Source organism: Schistocerca cancellata, chromosome 2, assembly GCF_023864275.1.
Source record: "Schistocerca cancellata isolate TAMUIC-IGC-003103 chromosome 2, iqSchCanc2.1, whole genome shotgun sequence".
Classification (NCBI taxonomy): domain Eukaryota; kingdom Metazoa; phylum Arthropoda; class Insecta; order Orthoptera; family Acrididae; genus Schistocerca; species Schistocerca cancellata.
In genome coordinates this window covers 643,153,629-643,176,958 of record NC_064627.1, presented here as the reverse complement: position 1 = coordinate 643,176,958, position 23,330 = coordinate 643,153,629, and positions in this window count along the sequence as shown.

The following is a 23,330-nucleotide window of genomic DNA, read 5'->3' as shown; positions in this document are numbered from 1 at the left end:
GACACTTTACCAGCATCCAGCATGCGCTTTACAACTGTTGCTTATGACTATTGCTTACAGCAATATTTGCTGTAAGCAATAGTCATAAGCAACAGTTGTAAAGCGCATGCTGGATGCTGGTAAAGTGTCACTGTTAAAGTGTGAACTATTGTAGTTCGTGTGAAAGTGTTCTGGACATCAAAATGGAGGCAGACAGATACGAAAAAAGCCGCCTATACTGTCGCAAACCAGCACCCAGCATTATGCTACTACCAGTAATGATGTAACTTCCCGGATTCTCCCGAAATCATCTGAAGATGAACCTGAAAGGGTTCGAAAACCGGTTAATGTAATAAAGCATTATTAATGAAAAAGTGACTGGTTGCAGTTGTGTATAATTTATTTACATAAATTTCTCTTCTTCAGAAACGCTTTCCTTGCCATTGCCAGTCTACTTTGTATATCCTCTCTACTTCGACCATCATCAGTTATTTTGCTCCCCAAGTAGCAAAAATCCTTGACTACTTTAAGCGTCTCATTTCCTAATCTAATACCCTCAGCATAACCCCACTTAATTCGACTACATTCCATTATCCTTGTTTTGCTTTTGTTGATGTTCACTTTATATCCTCCTTTCAAGACACTATCCATTCCATTCAACTGCTCTTCCAAGTCCTTTGCTGTCTCTGAGAGAATTACAATGTCATCGGCGAACCTCAAAGTTCTTATTTCTTCTCCATGGATTTTAATACCTATTCCAAAATTTTCTTTTGTTTCCTTTACTGCTTGCTCAATATACAGATTGAACAACACGGGGAGAGGCTACAACCCTGTCTCACTCCCTTCCCAACCACTGCTTCCCTTTCCCTTTGATGTCCATCGACTCTTATAACTGCCATCTGGTTTCTGTACAAATTGTAAATGTCCCCTATAATATCCAGATTTCCTTTCACATGCATTTACTCTTCAAACCCCTATTGGTCGAAATCGAAAGCAAATTTCTCACTGAACGATAAGATTGTTTGTCTCATACACAAATGTTAGGGCCTATTTGGAAGTATTCTGTGCAAGGAAAGTTGACACTTGGTTTTAAATTTCCTTATCGTACATCATACAGTTCTCTAGCGCTCTTTAAAGTTGTGTAACATTCCACTGTTTCCCTTCAAATCACTGTAATCTGTGTAGTGCCCAGTTTGACGTCCATAACGTAGTAGGTCACTATCATGCACATCCTGTTAACTGTATCTAAAATCCTTGAAATGTGCTAACACCTGTTTCTGTAACAAGTGCGCTTTGTCGTCCGTTCAAAATCCGCAGTTTTTCACATGCACTTTGGTTTCATATTGCTGCGGACTTACTCGAAATCTGTTCACAGTTCTTTCTTTACTACGCTGCGGATGAAATTCCACGTAATTGTCTTTACTACTCGTTCCTTGAGAACGATTGTCCTTTACTACGTTTCACTGGAGACTGGATTTGAGGCTCCTTGTTCGACAACGATGATGGACTACATGGCGTGACGCATGTGTTAATGTCGCTTTGACTTGCTGAGCTCATATCGTCATCATTGCACTCCTCATGAACATTGTCCGCACAATGGAGCGTATATTACACCACACATTCCACTCACTCATCTTGCAGAAACCACCAATATTTCATCTGCCACTTCTTTGCCACTCTGCGAAATTCCTTGGATTTCTTTCTGACGAAATGCCAACTTTGCCAACTGTTGTTGTTGTTATAATGCTATGTCTGCCTTGTTTATCGTTGCCATTGCTCTGCTTCGTATGAATACCATCAACACTGTAGAACTGTCCTGAGTTATTCGTCGACTAAGCAATTCCACTACGCTCCGTAGTCTCATGCAGTGCTCACTATTGGAGACATCCACTAGCGCCCACTGTTGACGTTAGTAGTCAATATCGTAGTTGCGTGGTAGAAAATATGGGGGAGTCGATGCCGTAAACATCGTGGCCTTTAGCGACCTCCCACTCAAAGGATTACTTGAAAGACTAATACACACAGCAAACTGAATACATAGCCTGAGAAAAAAGTAAAGCACTCAGAAATGAAGGTGGAAACAATAAGAAATTTCACGGATTTAGAGATTATGTGATGTTACTTCAGTGTTTACAAAAGCGAGTCAAATTTACAAATAATTTGGCAGTATCATTCCACTTGTTAGTATGACGTTGCACCCTCTATGTCCTGGATACATGACGTGTTTTTGATGGGAAGGGTGAGATGAAGCGGTCGTATTCTCTCTTGGGACAAGCTGACCAACAACTTTTGTAACTGGCCCTTAAATACCTGCATACTTGACCGTAGGAAGGAGCTTACGTCCGAGCTGGTTCTACATATGTTGTATCGGGGACGGAACTGGGCCTCTTGCTGGCCGCAGGAGCATCTGAGGACCGTGCAGACGGTTCACTGAGACATGTGTCTTATGTGGAAGAGCAGTGTCCTGTTAAAAACTGCCACCACGGAACAGTTTTATCAGAGGTGGCACACGAGAACGTCGGATGTCCCTGACGTATCGTTGTGCCATCAGAGCTCCCTCACTCACTGCCAGCAATGATCTGAACTCATATCAGATGATTCCCCACACCATGACTTCAGGACTAGACCCACCGGGCCTTTCCCAAACATTGAAAGGATTGGGTCCTTATTCAGGTCGCCGCGCTTTATTCGGGATAATGGAGAACCGCATTTCATCACTCAGTACAATGCGACGCCATTCATTAGCAGTCCATGCAATTGTGTTGTGGTGTTAACGGCAGACTACGTATGAAACGGCATTCCCCTAGTACATCTGCTGATAGTTTCTGACGAGCGGTGAGAAATGACACAAGATATGGCAGCTAGTTCACTATTTATTCTCGGTTGGCAAGCACAGAAGTGATGCAGTAACGACGTGCTTGGAGCACAGTATGATGATCGTTCCTTGTGGTGGTCAGAATTTAACTGGAATTGTGTCAACATCTGTGCCTGACCTCACGCTCCTGTGGACTCTAACTCCGAGATAATGTCACATCCGAATGCCACACATCTTGATGCGGCACGATTTGACCATTTGGGTAAATGGAGACACACAATTAGTCCCAAATTGCTACTCCACGAAGGTGACGTGCTACAGACGCGAAATTTAACTGAGAGGAAGAAGATGCTGTGATTTGAGAATAATTAGCTTTTCAGAGAATTCACACAAGGTTGGCGACGGTGGCGACACCTGCAACGTGCTGACATGAGGAAAGTCTCCAACCGATATCCCATACACAAACAGCAGTTGACCGGTGTTACCTAGTGAAACTTGTTGTGATGCCTCATGTAAGGAGAACGAATGGGTACCATCACGTTTCCGATTTTGATAAAGGTCGGATTGTAACCTATCGCGATTGCAGTTTATCGTACTGCGACATTACCGCTAGCGTTGTCGAGATCCAATGACTATTAGCAGAATTTGGAATCGGTGGGTTCAGGAGGCTAATACGGAACGCCGTGCTGGATCCCAACGGCCTCGTATCATTAGCAGTCGAGATGAAAGGCATCTTATCCGCATGGCTGTAACGGATCTTGCAGCCACGTCTCGATCCCTGAGTCAACAGATGGGGACGTTTGCAAGACAACAACCATCTGCACGAACAGTTCAACGACGTTTGCATCAGCATGAACCATCAGCTCGGAAGCCATGGCTGCGGTTACCCTTGGCGCTGCATCACAGACAGGAGCGCCTGCGATGGTGTACTCAACAACGAACCTGCGTGCACGAATGTCAAAACGTCAATTTTTCGGATGAATCCAGGTTCTGTTTACAGCATCATGATGGTCGAATCCGCGTTTGGCTACATCGCGGTGAACACATATTGGAAGCGTGTATTCGTCATCGCCATACAGGAGTATCCCCGGCGTGAGGGTATGGGGTACCATTGGTTACACGTCTCGGTCACCTCTTGTTCGCACTGACGGCCCTTTGAACAGTGGACGTTACATTTCAGATGTGTTACGACCCGATGCTCTACCCTTCATTCGATTCCTGCGAAGCCCTACGTTTGAGCAGGCACCATGTTACAAATCCTGTACGTGCCTTTCTGGATACAGAAAATGTTCGACTGCTGCCCTGGCCAGCACGTTCTCCAGATCTCTCACCAACTGAAAACGTCTGGTCAATGGTGGCCGAGCAACTGGCTCGTCACAAGACGCCAGTCACTACTCTTGATGAACTGTGGTATCGTGTTGAAGCTGCATGGGCAGCTGCACCTGTACCCGCCATCCCAGCTCTGTTTGACTCAATGCCCAGGCGTAACAAGGCCGTTATTACAGCCAGAGGTGGTTAATCTGGGTACTGATTTCTCAGGATCTATGCACCCAAATTGCCTGAAAATGTAGTAAAAAAATGGTTCAAATGGCTCTGAGCACTATGGGACTTAAAATCTATGGTCATCAGTCCCCTAGAACTTAGAACTACTTAAACCGAACTAACCTAAGGACATCACACAACACCCAGTCATCACGAGGCAGAGAAAACACCTGACAATGCCGGGAATCGAACCCGGGAACCCGGGCGCGGGAAGCGAGAACGCTACCGCACGACCACGAGCTGCGGACAAAATGTAGTCACATGTCAGTTCGAGTATGATATATTTTTCCAGAGTATGATATATTTTTCCAATGTACACCCGTTTGTCATCTGCATTTCTTCTTGGTGTAGCAATTTTAATGGCTAGTAGTGTATATATATATAAAGGCTGCCGAAGACTTACGGAGTTAGAAGTCAACCTCATTCTGCCAACTGCTTGTCGAAGATGGCAGAGGAGCGGACAGAGATTCAGGGCTGGGCTGGAAAACTGCTCCTAAAGGAGGAAGAATCAGCAATGATCAACGGCACGATGACACAGAAGGCAATGGAAACCACTGTAGTAAAGGCGCATAAAGTGTATCCACAGGACAGGTGGCCTGTACCTGAAAAATGTAATTATGACTTCTCCATTGGCTAAAGATTCCGGAATAGTCCCCCGATTTTGATCTCTTGGAGGGTTCTGCCGAGGGGAAGGTGACCGTGAGAAAAAGGCTGATAACCAACGAAAGGATAACGGTCTACGAGTTGGAGCGTGGAATGTCAGAAGTTTGAGCGTGGTAGAGACAGTAGAAAATTTGAAAAGGGAAATTTCAAGGCTCAATCTAGTTATAGTAGGGGTCAGTGAAGTTAAGTGGAAAGAAGACAAGGATTTCTGGTCAGATAGGTATAGGGTAGTATCAACAACAGCAGAAAATGGTATAACGGGAGGAAGATTTATTATGAATAGGAAGGTAGGACAGAGAGTGTCTTCCTGTGAACAGTTCAGTACCTGGGTTGTTCTTAGCAGAATCGACAACTAACCAACACAGACAACCACAGTTCCGGTATACATGTCGACGTTGTACGCTGAAGATGATGAGATACAGGAAGTATATGAAGAAGTTGAAAGGATATACAGTAAGTAAACAGAGATGAACATCTAATAGTCATAGGGGATGCAATGAAGGTGTAGGGGAAGGAGAAGGGGGATAGGTTACTGGAGAATATTGGCTTAGGACAAGAATGAGAGAGGAGAAAGACTAATGGAATTCTGTAATAAATTTCGGCCAGTATAATGAACACTCTGTTCCAGAATCACCTGGAAAAGGCCGGTTGACAGAGGATGATTGCAATTAGATTACATCATGGTCAGATAGAGATTTCGAAATGAGATTCTTGAATGTAAAGGGTACCCAGGAACAGAATAGACTCAGATCACAATTTAGTAGTGATTAAGACTAAGATAAAGTTTAAGAGATTATTCAGAAAGAATCAATACACAAATAAGTGGGATGCGGAAGTACTAGGGAATGACGACAAACGCTTGATATTCTCTAAGTCTGTAGATACAGCAATAAAGAATAATCCAATAGGCAGTACAGTTGAAGAGGGATGGACATCTCTACAAAGAGCAACCACAGAAGCTGGAAAGAAAAGTATAGCTACAAAGAAGGTAACTCACAGAGACACGACGGGTAAGAGAAGATATACTTCAGCTTATCGACGAAAGAAGGAATTATAAAATTATTCAGGGAAATTCAGGAATACAGAAATACAAGTCTCTGAGGATTGAAACAAACCAGAAATGCAGGGAAAATAAGACGGAATTTGAACAAATCGAAAAAGAAATGATAGTCGAAAGGATTGACTCAGCATATATTAAGGTCAAAACAACTTTTCGGTAAAATTAAAAGCTAGGGTGGTAACATTTAGAGTGCAACCGGAATTCCATTGTTAAATGCAGAGGAGAGAGTGGATAGTCGTTTATTGAACAAAGTAAGAGCATATGGACTATCAGACCAATTGTGTGATTGGATTGAGGAGTTCCTAGCTAACAGGACGCAGCATGTTATTCTCAATGGAGAGAAGTCTTCCGAAGTAAGAGTAATTTCAGGTGTGCCGCAGGGGAGTGTCATAGGACCGTTTCTATTCACAATATACATAAATGACCTGGTGGATGACATCGGAAGTTCACTGAGGCTTTTTGCAGATGATGCTGTGGTGTATCGAGAGGTTGTAACAATGGAAAATTGTACTGAAATGCAGGAGGATCTGCAGCGAATTGACGCATGGTGCAGGGAATGGCAACTGAATCTCAATGTAGACAAGTGTAATGTGCTGCGAATACACAGAAAGATAGATCCTTTATCATTTAGCTACAAAATAGCAGGTCAGCAACTGGAAGCAGTTAATTCCATAAAGTATCTGGGAGTACGCATTAGGAGTGATTTACAATGGAATGATCATATAAAGTTGATCGTCGGTAAAGCAGATGCCAGACTGAGATTCATTGGAAGAATCCTAAGGAAATGCAATCCGAAAACAAAGGAAGTAGGTTACAGTACGCTTGTTCGCCCACTGCTTGAATACTGCTCAGCAGTGTGGGATCCGTACCAGATAGGGTTGATACAAGACATAGAGAAGATCCAACGGAGAGCAGCGCGCTTCGTTACAGGATCATTTAGTAATCGCGAAAGCGTTACGGAGATGATAGATAAACTCCAGTGGAAGACTCTGCAGGAGAGACGCTCAGTAGCTCGGTACGGGCTTTTGTCAAAGTTTCGAGAACATACCTTCACCGAAGAGTCAAGCAGTATATTGCTCCCTCCTACGTATATCTCGCGAAGAGACCATGAGGATAAAATCAGAGAGATTAGAGCCCACACAGAGGCATACCGACAATCCTTCTTTCCACGAACAATACGAGACTGGAATAGAAGGGAGAACCGATAGAGGTACTGAAGGTACCCTCCGACACACACCGTCAGGTGGCTTGCGGAGTATGGATGTAGATGTAGATGTAGATGTAGGTGGAAGGAGTATATTGAAGACCTCCATTAGGGGACAGATTTGTCTAACGCGAAAAAGCAGGAGCCGATTTAGAAGACATAGGGGATCCAGTATTAGAATCAGAATTTAAGAGAACTTTGGAGGGCTTAAGATCGGACCAGGCTGAAGGAATCGATAACATTCCATCAGAATTTCTAAAATCTTTAAGGGAAGTCGCAACAACACGGTTTTTCACGTTGGCGTGCAGAATGAATGAATCTGGCAGTATAGCTTCTAACTTTCGGCGAAATATGATCCACACAATTCTGAAGACTGCAAGAGCCGACAAGTGCGATTAGTATCGAACAATCAGCTTAACAGTTCATGCATCCAAGTTGCTGACAAGAATAATATACAGAAGACTTGAGAACAAAATTGAGGATGTGTTAGATGACGATCAGTTTGGCTTTAGGAAAGATAAACGCACCAGAGAGGCAATTCTGAGATTGCGGTTGATAATGGAAGCAAGACTAAAGGAAAACCAAGATACGTTCATTGAATTTGTCGAACTAGAAATGGCGTTCGGCAATGTAAAATGGTGCAAAGTGTTCGAAATTCGGAGAAAAATAGGAGTAAGCTACAGGAAGAGGCGAGTAATGTACAATATGTACAAGAAAAAAGAGAGAATAATAAGAGTTGACTACGAAGAACGAAGTGCTCGGATTAAGAAGGGTGTAAGACAGGGATGTAGTCTTTCGCCCCTACTGTTCAGTATGTACATCTAAGAACCAATGGTGGAAATTAATGAAAGTTTCAGGAGTGGAATTAAAATTCAAGGTGAAAGGTTATCAATGATACCATTCGTTGATGACGTTGCTATCCTGAGTGAAAGTGAAGAAGAGTCACACAATCTGCTGAATGGAATGAACAGTGTAATGTCTACAGAATACGGATTGAGAGTAAATCGAAGACAGACTAAAGTAAAATGAGAACAATGAGAAATTTAACGTCAGGATTTAGGGTCACGAAGTAGATAAAGTTAAGGAATTCTGCTACCTAGGCAGCAAAATCTCCAATGACAGACGGAGCGAGGAGGACAACAAAAGCAGAGTAGCACTGGGAAGAAGGGCATTCCTGACGAAGAGAAGTCTACTAGTATCCAACATAGGCCTTAAATCGAGGAAGACATTTCTGAGAGTGCACATTTGGGGCACGGCATTGTGTGGCAGTGAAACAGGGACTATGGGAAAACCGGAACAGAAAAGAATCAAAACATAGGAGATGTGGTGTTATAGATGAATGTTGAAAATTAGGTGCACTGATAGGGTAAGGAATGAGGCGGATTTGCGTAGAATCGGAAAGGAAATGAATATGTGAAAAACACTGACAAGGGGAAGGGACAGGTTGAGAGGACATCAGGAAATGACTTCCATGGTACTAGAGGGACAGATAGAGGTCTAAAACAATAGAGGAAGAGAGAGATTGGAACACATCGAGAAAATAATTGAGGCCGTAGTTTGCAAGTGCTATTTGAGATGTAGAGATTGACACAGTAAAGGAATTCGTGACGGGTCGCATCCAACCAGTCAGATTACTGATGACTCAAAGAAAAACGGAAAGAAAAAAAGAAACCGCTGACTCCTAGGATGTCCGTAATATAGGAAAATATCCATTTGCATAAGTGCCGGCCGCGGTGGTCTCGCGGTTCAGGCGCTCAGTCCGGAACCGCGCGACTGCTACGGTCGCAGGTTCGAATCCTGCCTCGGGCATGGATGTGTGTGATGTCCTTAGGTTAGTTAGGTTTAAGTAGTTCTAATTTCTAGGGGACTGATGACCACAGATGTTAAGTCCCACAGTGCTCAGAACCATTTGAACCATTTGCATAAGTAAAAGTTGGATCAAAAGCTCATTACTTGAGGTAGTGTAGCAGGTATTATCCTGAGAACCGCATATGCAAGGATCCAGAAACTGTCAGCTTTTCCGTAGCTGTAAACATACGAGCCACACAGCTCATGGCTTTTTTATAATAAAGCTACGCGATTAAGCTACTTGATCAACAGTGATAAAATGAGAGGAAATACCATTACCACCTTAGCAGCTCCCGGAAGCTGAAACGCTTGTGTCAATAACGGCAGCTAGGTGTGGCTCTGAGCACTATGGGACTCAACTGCTGAGGTCATTAGTCCCCTAGAACTTAGAACTAGTTAAACCTAACTAACCTAAGGACATCACAAACATCCATGCCCGAGGCAGGATTCGAACCTGCGACCGTAGCGGCCTTGCGGTTCCAGACTGCAGTGCCTTTAACCGCACGGCCACTTCGGCCGGCACCGGCAGCTAGGAAGCGGGATATGGTGTGTGAGTTGCAGTACGCATGGAAGCTAACGCAGCACGGGGAATGACGAAGCGCCGACGTCTGCAAGCAAAGCATAATGACACCATGGAAGCCGAGAATTGCCGTCACACTAGTAACAAAGCAGACTGTCGAAAGGAGGCCTAGGTGCAAAGCAGCTATAAGCATTCAATGCACGTCAGCAGAAAAGAGCCTCTGAAAAATGAAGAAACGAAAGTCGGAATTCACTAGGAGAGTTGACAGAGAGGAAAAGCTGTGACACATAGTCTTTGTCATCCCCACTGCAGCAGAGCGCGCGGGGAGCGCCATCGTGAACACCCCAGCTTTCTTATCAGACCACTGATTATTTGTAAACCAAAGTTGGTGGGGGGAGAAATGAACGGAAAGGAAAGAGATAACTGATGTCCGCTGCATCGGGGTATTACGCGGATTTAGCGGCGAAGGGTGGAAATTTGTACGGGACGAGGATTCAAAATAATGGTTCAAATGGCTCTGAGCACTATGGGACTTAACATCTGTGGTCATCAGTCCCCTAGAACTTAGAACTACTTAAACCTAACTAACCTAAGGACATCACACACAGCCATGCCCGAGGCAGGATTCGAGCCTGCGATTCAAACCTGGTATCTCCTGCATACTATGCAGGTGCGTTAAACACAGCGGCGTCAAGGAAACAGTGTTTGTCGGTACTGCGTGGACTCTCGGCACTCCTGACGGCCGATAAACATTCCCACTGAGCGCCACCTGTCCACAGTCCCCATCCACTTATCCCATGCTCGCTGCTTGGACACACGCGTGAGAGGTCACACATACTTGTGAATCCGCACCGAAGTAGGTGGATCTATTGCCCATCTAGGTGAATCAATTACACCCTGAAGAGCCAAAGAAAGTTGGACACTTACCTAATATCCTGTAGGGCCCACGCGAGCACGTAGAAGTGCCGCTACACAAAGTAGCAGGGACTCTATTAGTGAAAAGAGTAGTGCTGGAGAAAATTGACATCATGAATCCTCCAGGGCTGTCTATAGATCCGTAAGTGTACGAAGGGGTGGACATCTTTTCTGAACATCACGTTGCAAGGCATCTCAGATATTCTCAATAATGTTCATGTCTAGGGAGTTTGACGTTTGATAGACAGCGGAAGTGTTTAAACCCAGAAGAGTGTTCCTGGAGCCACCTTGTAGCAATTTTGGGCCTGTGGGGTGCCGTATTGTCCTGTTGGAATTTCCAACGCTCGTCGAAATGCACAATCAACACGAATGGATGCAGGTGATCAGCCAGGATGCTTACGTACGTATCACTCCAACTGCACACGTCCCACACCATTACAGAGCCTCCACCAGCTTGAACGTTTCTTGCTGACGTGCACGGTCCGTGGATTCGTGAGGTTGTCTCCGTACCCATACACGTTCTTGACCTCTTACAATTTGAAACGAGACTCGTCCAACCAGGCAACTTGTTTCCCGTCATCAACAGTCAAATGTCAGTGTTGACGTGCCCACAGGTGAATGTAAAGCTTTATGTCATGCAGTCATAAATAGTACGTGAGTGGGCCTTTGGCTCCGAAAACCCATATCGCTGATGTTTCGTTGAATGGTTGGCTTGTAGATGGCCCAGCATTCAAATCTGCAAAATTTACGGAAGGGTTTCACTTCTGTGACACTGAACGATTCTCTTCAGTCGTCGTTTCGTCACGTTCTTGCAGGATCTTTTTCCAGCCACAGCAATGTCGGAGATTTGATAGTTTATCGGATTCCTGATACTCACGGTACACTAGTGAAATGGTCGTACGGGAAAATCCCCACCTCGGAGAGCGGTGTCCCATAGGTCGTGCGCCGATTATAACACCACGTTCAAACTCAGTTAAATCTTGCTAACTTGCCATTGTAACAGCAGTAACCATTGTAACAGCTTACATATGCGCTGCCGACTGCAGCGCCCGTATTCTGCCTGCTTATATATCTTTGTATTTGAATACGAATGCCTGTACCACTTTCTTTAGCGGTTCAGTGTATGAATGCGGGGTGTCTCTCCTCCCAGACATGTCCGAAAGGACAGACGCTATTCTTTCGTTTAAATGTGTGATTGCTGGGTGTGGATTGCTGCCTACCCAGCGTGTAGTCTCAACTCTTGTGTCAGTTGCCGCTATCCAGTGCGAGGGGAGGCTACTTTGGTCGACTCTCTCCACGATCACCTGTGGTGTCATGAGTCTGGCTGGAGGGTCGTTGCTGCTGCCAGCTGCACTGCTGACCTCCGAGGCAAAGCCGATGGGACGCAGCGACTGCTACCGCTCTGCAGGCCTGCTAGAGGCTTGACTAGCGTGAGCAGGATGCAGTCCGTCATCCGCCTGCAAGAGAGAGGGCCCCTGTGCTGTTCATCCCGTTCCTGTAGTCAACACCAATGCTGCCGGCTCCTGTCTCTTAAATGGGGACTGAGCTGACTCCTGCGAGTAAGCGAGTACTTTAGATGGACTCAGGTGGTGTGGAAAATTCAAAAATGTGTGGCAAAAGCCTATGGCACCACACTGGTGAGCTCATCGGTCCCTAATTTTACACACGACTTAATCTAACTTAAACTAACTTACGCTAAGGACAACACACACACCCATGGCCGAGGGAGGACTCGAACTTCCGACGGGGGCAGCCACACGAACTGTGACAAGGCGCCTCAGACCGCACGGCTACTCTGCGTGGTACAGCTGGCGTCACTCCTGAGTGCAGATCTTCGACGATAGCACTGTGGGGATCATTACAGAGAGCTGGAGGTCGCCGGCGACCAAGGAAAACAGCTGCGCCATGACATAACTTCCGCCACCTGACGCATTGCTGTTGTGTCAGAACCACAGGTCGAGCACGTACTAGTACTCTTCTGCTGACGAGGTCTCTACTCTGCCGGCCAGGCTGTGGTGTGGCGCTTTGGACGACAATCCTGGATTGTTGCTTAGCAAATGTGTTATTGTAAATGACATTTTGTTGGGTCTCTCGAGCATAGCTAAGTTCTTACCAATGGATACCACCCAGCTCTTTCCTGGGACCAGAATTCAATCTCATGTACCATCACGTGGTTGGCAGTGGTAGAGACGTCTCCGCCTTGTGCCACTCCGAAACGATAGCAGGCAGGTCACCGGCAACGAGTTGAAGATCGTCATACTGTGGTGTGGTGAGTGACTGATAGTTTGCATTCTTTTTGTTTTCTCTTGTGGCCATGTTGAGCCGCAGGAACCCCCACAGTAAGTGAAAAGTGTCGCTTGTAAGACCGCAGGCACCTGCACACTTCTCTCAGTTCCGTGGGAGCAGTAGAAAACTTATTTGCCGACAATGAGTTGTGAGTGCCGTAATTTATCTAGTCTCGACTTACGATGCGTTAAAACTGTGTCAGATACCTGTAGTACGTGTGGAATGGTTGGGTACGAACGACACCAGCACAAGGACTCTCGTTGTGCTATGATACGGCGTAAAGATTAATTGTAGTTTAATTGTTATTTTGTCTGTTGTTATTGCAGTTTACTTTTATCTTTTACAACGGTAGATGGAATTCAGAAAAATGCCAGAGACACAAGCAGTTGCTCTAAATGAAAGTGCTTTAGATTTCGGCTCACAGCCCACGTCAGCCAGAATATTAGATATGTATGGAGGTGGTACCCATGAAGCGCTTGATTGCGGGATGAAAGCACGAAACAAGAAAGGTCTTAATAATCGGTCACTAGACGGGTACTGGGGGTGCCCTTTCCGTCGGACAGAATTTCCAGCAGAACACCAGACTGCATAAAGGTATGCAGAGATGGACTACAGTTTCCTAGACAAGGTAAGTGACGGATAACATAAATTTCTGGTGGAAACAGTGGCCAACACGTCAGCAGTGAGTCTGGATCTCTTTGACAGAAACGGACTGAGGTGGTGTAAGCCACATGGAGTAGGTAATAATAACATGAAGTCATTAAGTCATTGGGGACAACACTGTTCAGTTTTAACGTGGGGAATAAGTGTTTTCGAGAGCATGTGTTTCAGCGTGTTATTGAGCCGTGTTGTGCGATCCTGGGACTCGACATTCTTGCTAAACACCAAGAAAAAATTGGAATTTTGCAGTGTACAACTAAACTTACTGGCACAGTTTTTCTGTGAGGTTTAACAGCTACAAGTGTTGCAATGCCGCATGTTTCACCTGTCGTAAACATGATACCCAATAAACTGTGGACACAGGCACTAAAAATCAGTTCGTACAGGGAAGTCGATATGGATGAGCATAGATACTGACCTACGAGGTGCATTCAAGTTCTAAGGCCTCCGATTCTTTTTCTCCGGACTGGAAAGAGATAGAAACATGCGCATTGTTTTAAAATGAGGCCGCGTTCATTGTCAATACGTCCCAGAGATGGCAGCACCGTACGGCAGATGGAATTTTACCACCAGCGGCGAGAATGAGAACTGTTTTAAATACTTAAAATGGCGACGTTTTCCTTATTTGAACAGCGTGCCATCATGCGTTTTCTGAATTTGCGTGGTGTGAAACAAATTGAAATTCATCGACAGTTGAAGGAGACATGTGGTGATGGAGTTATGGATGTGTCGAAAGTGCGTTCGTGGGTTCGACAGTTTAATGAAGGCAGAACATCGTGTGACAACAAACCGAAACAACCTCGGGCTCGCACAAGCCGGTCTGACGACATGATCGAGAAAGTGGAAAGAATTATTTTGGGGGATCGCCGAATGACTGTTGAACAGATCGCCTCCAGAGTTGGCATTTCTGTGGGTTCTGTGCACACAATCCTGCATGACGACCTGAAAATGCGAAAAGTATCATCCAGGTGGGTGCCACGAATGCTAACGGACGACCACGTGGCTGCCCGTGTGGCATGTTGCCAAGCAATGTTGACACGCAACGACAGCATGAATGGGACTTTCTTTTCGTCGGTTGTGACAATGGATGAGACGTGGATGCCATTTTTCAATCCAGAAACAAAGCGCCAGACAGCTCAATGGAAGCACACAGATTCACCGCCACCAAAAGAATTTCGGGTAACTGCCAGTGCTGAAAAAATGATGGTGTCCATGTTCTGGGACAGCGAGGGCGTAATCCTTACCCATTGCGTTCCAAATGGCACTACGGTAACAGGTGCATCCTACGAACATGTTTTGAAGAACAAATTCCTTCCTGCACTGCAACAAAACGTCCGGGAAGGGCTGTGCGTGTGCTGTTTCACCAAGACAACGCACCCGCACATCGAGCTAACGTTACGCAACAGTTTCTTCGTGATAACCACTTTGAAGTGATTCCTCATGCTCCCTACTCACCTGACCTGGCTCCTAGTGACTTTTGACTTTTTCCAACAATGCCACTCTCCGTGGCCGCACATTCACCAGCCGTGCTGCTATTGCCTCAGCGATTTTACAGTGGTCAAAACAGACTCCTAAAGAAGCCTTCGCCGCTGCCATGGAATCATGGCGTCAGCGTTGTGAAAAATGTGTACTTCTGCAGGGCGATTACGTCGAGAAGTAACGCCAGTTTCATTGATTTCGGGTGAGTAGTTAATTAGAAAAAAAATCGGAGGCCTTAGAACTTGAATGCACCTCGTACTTATGGATGCATAAAATTTTGTAGGGCCACTGGAAACTAAAGAAAACTTGGATAAATAGTACTGGTTTGTGTTTTGTGTGCAGCAGTATATCTGTTACATGGACAGATATTTAATGGTTGTGGTCAGTCTTGATAATTTTGGCAGGGACGATGTCAGTCTGCCAATGGCCTTACTAATTGCTACTTTGAATATTTCGGAGGATTATGACAAGGGTACATCACGTCAGGAGCACTGTAACAAGCAAACCGTCAACCTAGTTGCATTATGTGAGAAAGTGTAACATCTACAGGGAAATAATAGAGAAGCAATGGAAGCTTTGTTACTGCATTACATGGATTTGTTTAATTGGAGTGATCCATTACCAGCAACGCCACTCATGCAACACAGATTACCAACTTGGAATAATGCTAGAACCCATATCGAGGTCTGAAGTGTATTCAACTGGTAATGGAAGAATTTATTGATTAGCAGCTAGTCGAAGGTATTACTGAGTATAGCTAAATGGAAGAACTTATCGACTAGCAGTTAGCTGAAGGTATTACTGAGGAAAGTAATAGTTCCTGGTGAGCACCCGTAATTTTGGTTCCAAAGATGTCACTGCATGGCACTAAAAGATACAAACCTTGCTTTCTCCTATACCTCAATGCACGAACGATCACCCATACACATACGGTGCCAAACATAACAGTGACTCTTGACAACTTGGGTCAGTGTATCTATTGCTCCCTAATGGATTTAAGGAGCAGATGTTATCAACTAGAGGTAGCGCGAGAGTATCGACCAAAGACAGCTTTTCCATTCTGGGGGAATCATTTCCTATATCGTCAAATGCCATTCGAACTTAAAAATCAACGCATTACATTTAAGCGTTTATTGGATGGTGTTCTGTGGGGACTGAAACCAAAACAACGTATGATATGATTTAAGGAGCAGATGTTATCAACTAGAGGTAGCGCGAGAGTATCGACCAAAGACAGCTTTTCCATTCTGGGGGAATCATTTCCTATATCGTCAAATGCCATTCGAACTTAAAAATCAACGCATTACATTTAAGCGTTTATTGGATGGTGTTCTGTGGGGACTGAAAGCAAAACAGCGTATGATATGATATTATAATGTTTTCAAAGGACAAGGAAGAGTGTTTATGACAACAAGAGAAGGTCTTCTAAAAACTGAGAAGAGCAAGCCTAACGCTAAGCATCAATAAATGTCATTCTGCAGCAACACAAATAAATTATTTTGGGCATGTAATCCACAAGGAATGTGTGAGAACAGATCTATGCTTGGTCTCAGCAGTTCAGAATTTTTCGCCGTCGAAGACAGTTAAAGAGTTCCAGAGTTTCATCACTCTCTGTAAATAATTGTCATAGATTCGTGAGAAACTTTGCTGACATTATTTGGCCTTTGAACCATTTGTTAAGAGAAGGAGCAAAATTTCAAATATATGCTGAATATCAGGCAGCGTTCAACACATTAATTCGAGCACTGACAATGCATCCAGTTTTGATGCTCTGCAATTTTGAAAAAGAATTTAGTCCATTTTTTGATGCAAGTAAAGTGGCTCTTGGGTTTGTCGTACAGTAGAATATAGTTTATAGAGAGTATCCTGTAGCACTCACATTCTGACAGTTGAACAAAGCAGAGTATAACTTCTGCTGGAATGATGTTAGCAGTAATCTATGGTACCACGTACTTTTGTATGTTATTCATATGGCCAAAACTTAAAACAGTGACAGATCGTATTGTTCTCAAATGATGATTAAGACTGAACGGATCTTGCAGCAGATTAACATGTTGGACACTCCATTTGAGTCAATTTTATTATGAAGTAAAGTACAAGCAAGGAAAATGTCGTGCTAATGCCAACAATTTGAGAAGAAAAATTGTAGTTCTACAAACAGTGGGCAGGAGCATTGCTGAATGGCGAAAGGCCCATGTTGCTGATACTGACTGCCAACAATTCAAGTCACAGCCTCCTCAGTTTGTGTTGCATGATGGCTTAATGTGCAGAACAATGAACTGTACCTGCAGCTCTCTGGAACGAAGTGTTGGCACACACACATGACTATATATTATCAGGCCATGGTGGGTGAAGAACAGGTGATACACAAATTGCCAAAAAAATCTTGTGGAGGACTAGAAAACGCGATGTCGAGCAATGTGTCAGGAACTGTGTGTCTAGTGTGCAACAAGCTGATCTTAGCCACCAACCGATTCCATTTGGATGTCTATTGGAAGCATCAAAACCGTTTGAACTGCTTAGGATGGATATTTTAGGCCCATTTAATAACACGCCAGCAGGAAATAATGGCATATTGACTATAATTAGCCGCGCGGGATTAGCCGAGCGGTCTAATGCGCTGCAGTCATGGACTGTGCGGCTGGTCCCGGCGGAGGTTCGAGTCCTCCCTCGGGCATGGGTGTGTGTGTTTGTCCTTAGGATAATTTACGTTAAGTAGCGTGTAAGCTTAGGGACTGATGATCTTAGCAGTTAAGTGCCATAAGATTTCACACACATTTGATCATTTCTCGTGTTATACAGTAATTTTTGCGATCCCTGAGCAAAACGCAATTGCAGTTGTTTAAGTGTTAGTGAATAACTGGTTGCTCACATATGATATTCCAGACATGTTAAATGACCGACTATGGTATCAATTTCCCCTGATTATATAATAAGTTGTGTCTATTGCTCCAAATTCGAAAGCTGTGAACAAGTCAATTCTGCCCTCAAGCCAAGAGAGAAAGTTCACTGCATGACTTCAGGATTGCAGAGCTATTGAATTAGCATTATTCTTGAAAATTGGTATGTTCGTTTAAATTTTTTAACCAATGCATACAATGCTAAAGACAAGATGGCTACAAACTTTCGTCACACGAGACAATACGCGTACAAGGAAGACCCTAAACCCTATAAGACTGGCCTGGTCAGATCAGTCCCAATATCAGTTGGTAAGAACTTACAGTGTGCTTCAAGTGTGATGCAGACCTCACAATGCAATGGACCCAAGTTGTCAACAAGGCACTGTGCAAGCTGGCGATGGCTCCATAAAGGTGTGTGCTGAGTTTAGATGAAATGAAGAATCGTACTGGTATTCCGTCAGGTCCAGTGGCTTACATTCTGGTGAGTGAATTGGTCACTTATTTCTATATAAGAGAGTTCGTCGATTACGTGACGATTTAAAAGGGGTACTAGAGCGTGATCTTTGGAAAAATATGTTTATCACGTCGGCCTTTTCTGTGTCGTCCTCTGTTTCGCTGCCATTATGGTCACAGAGTGTCTGGACAAATTACTTCGATTCATCGGCTGGTTTAGCATAAGACCAAAAACATCCCAGGATTTTCTGTCACAATTTTAATTTCTAATTCGTTGAACGCTTAACTTATGACTCTCCTTAACGCTTTGGCTTCATTTAACTTTCGTATGTCAGTGAGGCTCTGACTAGTTTAAAATGAAGTGAATCTCTCTTTGCTTTCGTAGCAGTTTTCTGATGTGGCTATTGAACCATGGCGGATACCTTTCATTCCTATTTCCAGCGGTATTCAGTGATGCTGTAACGCCTTTGCGATAACATTCCTTTCCCACGCTAACCGAGTCGAAAATTGCGTGTTTGTTTGTCATAAACAGGTCTAAGATGTTATCTTCACTACTCGGTTCTCTGATTAACTGCTGCAGGTAACTTTCAGATCCTCTGTCCCTACCACCCGCCCTAATCACTTGAGTCTTCTAGTATATATCTTGCAAGGTGAAATCTCCATCTAAATCTGTAGCATGACTAGGAAATTTAGTTGAAGTTCTCTCCAGGTTTTCCCTCAACCGTTCCGCCACAACTGCTGTTGACGCAAGCGTCTTATTGAAGTTTCCGCCTTTACCTAAATTATTTCGCACTCAGAATCTGTACTATGTCACTAGACGATACCGTATTTATTTACGGTTATAAGCTATTCTCCAACACCAGCGTTCAAATTATCTGTATGAGATCCATTCCACTCGGAATTTAAAATTTCGTTGATATTTATTTCCGATTGTAATCAGCTCTCTGTTCCCAGCGCTACGTGTAGGAAAGAGATAATACTATAACCTTTCTTTCTTCGATCTGTTATGACGAATGCCGCTCAGTATGTACTCAGAAGGCATCTTATAGGGGTTGTGGAAGGATGTGACTATCTTAAAAAACTTACATGTGCGTACCACACCGCCTAGTATTCGCTTCCGTCGTTTAGTGCACACTTCCTCTGTTTATGGGACCCGTACAATTACCCACTCAGTAGCGGAAGTAATTTTTGCAAGTTAACGTGTGTAAGGCACTTGGATAGAGCTCCAACATTGGAACTCAACCTGTCGACTTACATGGTGACAATTATTTAACTACATAAAATAAAATAGTCGTATTTGATGAACGTTTTGCGTTTGAATGTTGAAACTGCGCTGTTGGCCGCGGGTCCTGATGGGAATTAGTATGCCCATGCTTTGTTTGGTTTAGCGACAAAGCTCACTTTCATTTGAAGGGGTTCGTTAATAAGCAAAATTGACTCATTTGGGAAACTGAGAATCCGCACTTTGCGATCTGGAAGTCTTTTCACCCTTAACGGGAGACTGTGTGGTGTGCAATGTTCAGTCACGGAATAATGAGCCCAAAATTCCGTGATAGCACCGTGACTACAGAATGGTACGTGATGATTTCATCCCCATTGTCCAAATCGACCCTGATTTCGACAAGATGTGGTTCATGCAAGACGGAGCTCGACCCCATAGAAGTAGGACAGTGTTTCATGTGCTAGAGGTGAACTTCGGGGACCACATTCTGACTGTGGGGTACACAGAGGCCCCTGGCATGGGCCTCAATTCGCCGCCATATTCTCCGGATCTGACCACAAGTCTCCTTATTGTGGGGCCGTGTTAAAGACGAGGTGTACAGGAGGTCATCGACAGCATCGATGTACCGACACTTCAGCGGGTCATACAGAATTTGGTTATTTTTCCGCGCGACGTCATCGCCGATGATGGCAGGCATATCGAACATGTCATAAACCAAATCTGAATATCTGTAGTGACGTTTACATGTTGAATAAAGTGTGGGCGTGCCGTACTTTGTAACTAATTTAAGTTTCTTTCATATAGTTCAATAATTGTCACACTGTATTTAAATATAGGTAGATATCTGATATCTGATGTGGTCTGTGCTGGCCTAACTGCCTACTTGTAAATTTATTTTATTCTGTCATTGAGTAAAGTAAGAAACTTAAAGGAATAAATGAACTTTATTTATTTAAAATACTAATCGTTTGATTTGTGAATATAATTTAATGTTATCACTACTCTTATTTCTACCTGCATTTACTTAAACTGCCCTGTGACTACCATGATTTATTGGATGATAATTGGGTGTTTAGTTGTCCTCTATACACTTAAATGTAGCTAGGTAACTTTAAGAAAATGGATCAGACACCTGATACCATAACTTACCAAAACTTTGCGTAATATACATACAACAGATATGGGGGCAAGTACCTCCACATGGTTGTCTCCATCATTGACAAACAGTAGACAGTAACGTGCATACATCAGTTGCACTGCACCAACCAGTTCTAACGATGCCAGACTATAACGGTTCAGGGTAGGCAAGTAACTTACAGTTCCGCAGGCCATACCTCCAAAGTGCATCATTTGCCTAATTCAGTAAATTGGTAATCGGACACAAGTCCAGGCAGACCAGCACCACAACGTGTCTGGGACACCCCGGATAGCGGTGGGATACGAGCCTGACTGTCGCCCACCATTGGGCTCGACAACCGGGAGTGATGGTCAGGGGCGTCATTTCTTTTCAGAGTCGAACCTCTTTGGTTGCCATCCGCGGAATCCCTATGCCATGGCGCTACATTATGACATTCTGCGCCCCGCTTTCTTGCGCTGTATGCCACCGCATTCTGAGCTTGCAGGACATGAATATAATGCCGGCCAGCACAAGGCGAGAATTGCTACTGATTGTCTTCGAGCTTTCCAACCCCTACCTCGGTAAGCTGCATCACAGGATCTCTTCAGTTGAGAAGATTTGCAGCATTGTGGGCGGAGCAATCCTACCAGCTTGGAATTCTGATGATCTAACGCGCCAAACGGACAGATGGCACGATATCCTTCACGACGACATCCTAAAAATCTATGAATGAAAGCCAAGGATGATAGCTGTTTGCATAAGAGTCAGAGGTGGGCCGACGGGTTTTTGGCTTACCCAATTTGTGAAACTGTTTCTCCTGAGTAAATCCTGCAGTCAGTCTGAAATTAAAACCACTTGCTTGTCTTTACATGAATACCACGTCTTCCGATTTCCGTCCCATTCGAATAATTTCTTCGTGGTGGTTTCTATTCTTTTCTGAGGAGTTACTTCATGTGCAGTGTTACGAGAGATCATCCTTTCTAATTCGTTTAAATCCTACATTCTACAGAGACGAACGAAGCAAACTGTTAAAATGATCTTCCTAGCCTTCGATTTTTCGTTTCCAGTGAGTACAGGAAAAGATATTGTTGTTTGTCTTTGGAAGAAAACTTGGTTTAGCGTTGCCTTCGCAGTGAGAGCATCTAATTCCTGATATCAAAAGGTATAGGTGCCGCCACTTTACACTAATCTGTTGCAGTTCTGTCAAGGTGTCGTCTACCAAAAATCTCTCTTCAAACGCACAGTGCGCCATAAATCGTTTTAAAATTCAGCGACTTCGCTTTTCACAGAGTTTGTTCATAAAAGTGGTGTTCAGTGATTTCGCGTTACGAGTTCGTCTTTTATTCCCCATATGTATGTTTTCTTTCCTTTTCCACTCGCAAATAACGCGAGAGTGATTCAGCTGCCGCTATCACTCTCCTCTTGTGTAATCCGCAATTTTATAGATGAGTTTCGTAAACCACGCGCGAGATTTTCGTATTTTTTCGCTTCCTACGCGCAGACTGATACTCCTACAGAAAAAGTAAGATGGACCATTTTGTAGGAAATTTAATGTGGTTACATTTTATAATGTGAAACGTTTTCGCCTGAGGACACAGGTTTAGTGTTATTCAAGAAAAGTGTAAAAAAGTGGCCTTCAAACGCACCTACACCCCACACTAATACTTCACCAGTCAGAATTTCTAGCATGTTGTTCGTGGCTCTCCCTCCTACCATTGTACGAAAATTTCCGACAACACGAACTGTTCCCGATATTCGTCACGTTTTTGTTTCTATTGATTGGGCTATTACACCACTAGCATATTCGGATCCTTCGATAAGACTATTAACTTAATCGTATTTGTGAAGGTAGTGAAGGAAGAACGACTTTTTTAAACGTTACACTAAAACTAGTTACTCTGACAGTTTCGGTGCAAACCTAGCTCTTACAACGCTCAGTGGCCTCGTAGTCAGAAGCCTTGACAACCACGCTGCTGCTGCGGTCGCAGGTTCGAATCCTGCCTCGGGGAAGGACCTGTGTGATGTCCTTAGGTTAGTTAGGTTTACGTAGTTCTAAGTCTAGAGGACTGATGACCTCAGATGTTAAGTCCCATAGTGTTTAGAGCCATCTGAACCATCAGAAGCCTTGAAGATACGACGATGTAATTATTTTATGGTACTAAAGTTCACAAAATTATTACATAAGATCTACCAAGCGTGAATTTTACAATTTGTAAGCGCTCTATTAAGCTGGTAGCGTAGTAACGTCGTTCTATGAGGTCCAAAAATGGTCGAATGTGGGAAGTAATTCGTGCCGTGGCAAATATTTTTACAGTGCTACTAGGGAGCGCCATAAAAAAGGTAATAGAATTCCTGACCCGTTGGGTCTGAGTGTGGGAGATGGGGGTTCGTTTCAAGATCAGTTTTTCACATTTTTCTTGAATAACACTAAACGTACGGGCTCTAGCGAAAACGTATCCCAGCGCAAAATTTAACTACATTAAATATCCTGTAAAAAGATCTGTTTCATGTTTTATGTCTGCAAACGAGACCTAATTCCACATGTCGTACCCCTCATGGCTCTTACGCGACTTATAGGTTGTCGACAGTAGACTTGTGCTGATATAACCTTCAAATGTCATTTCTCTAAATTTTTTCCATATTGTTTCGCGAAAAGAACGTTGTCTT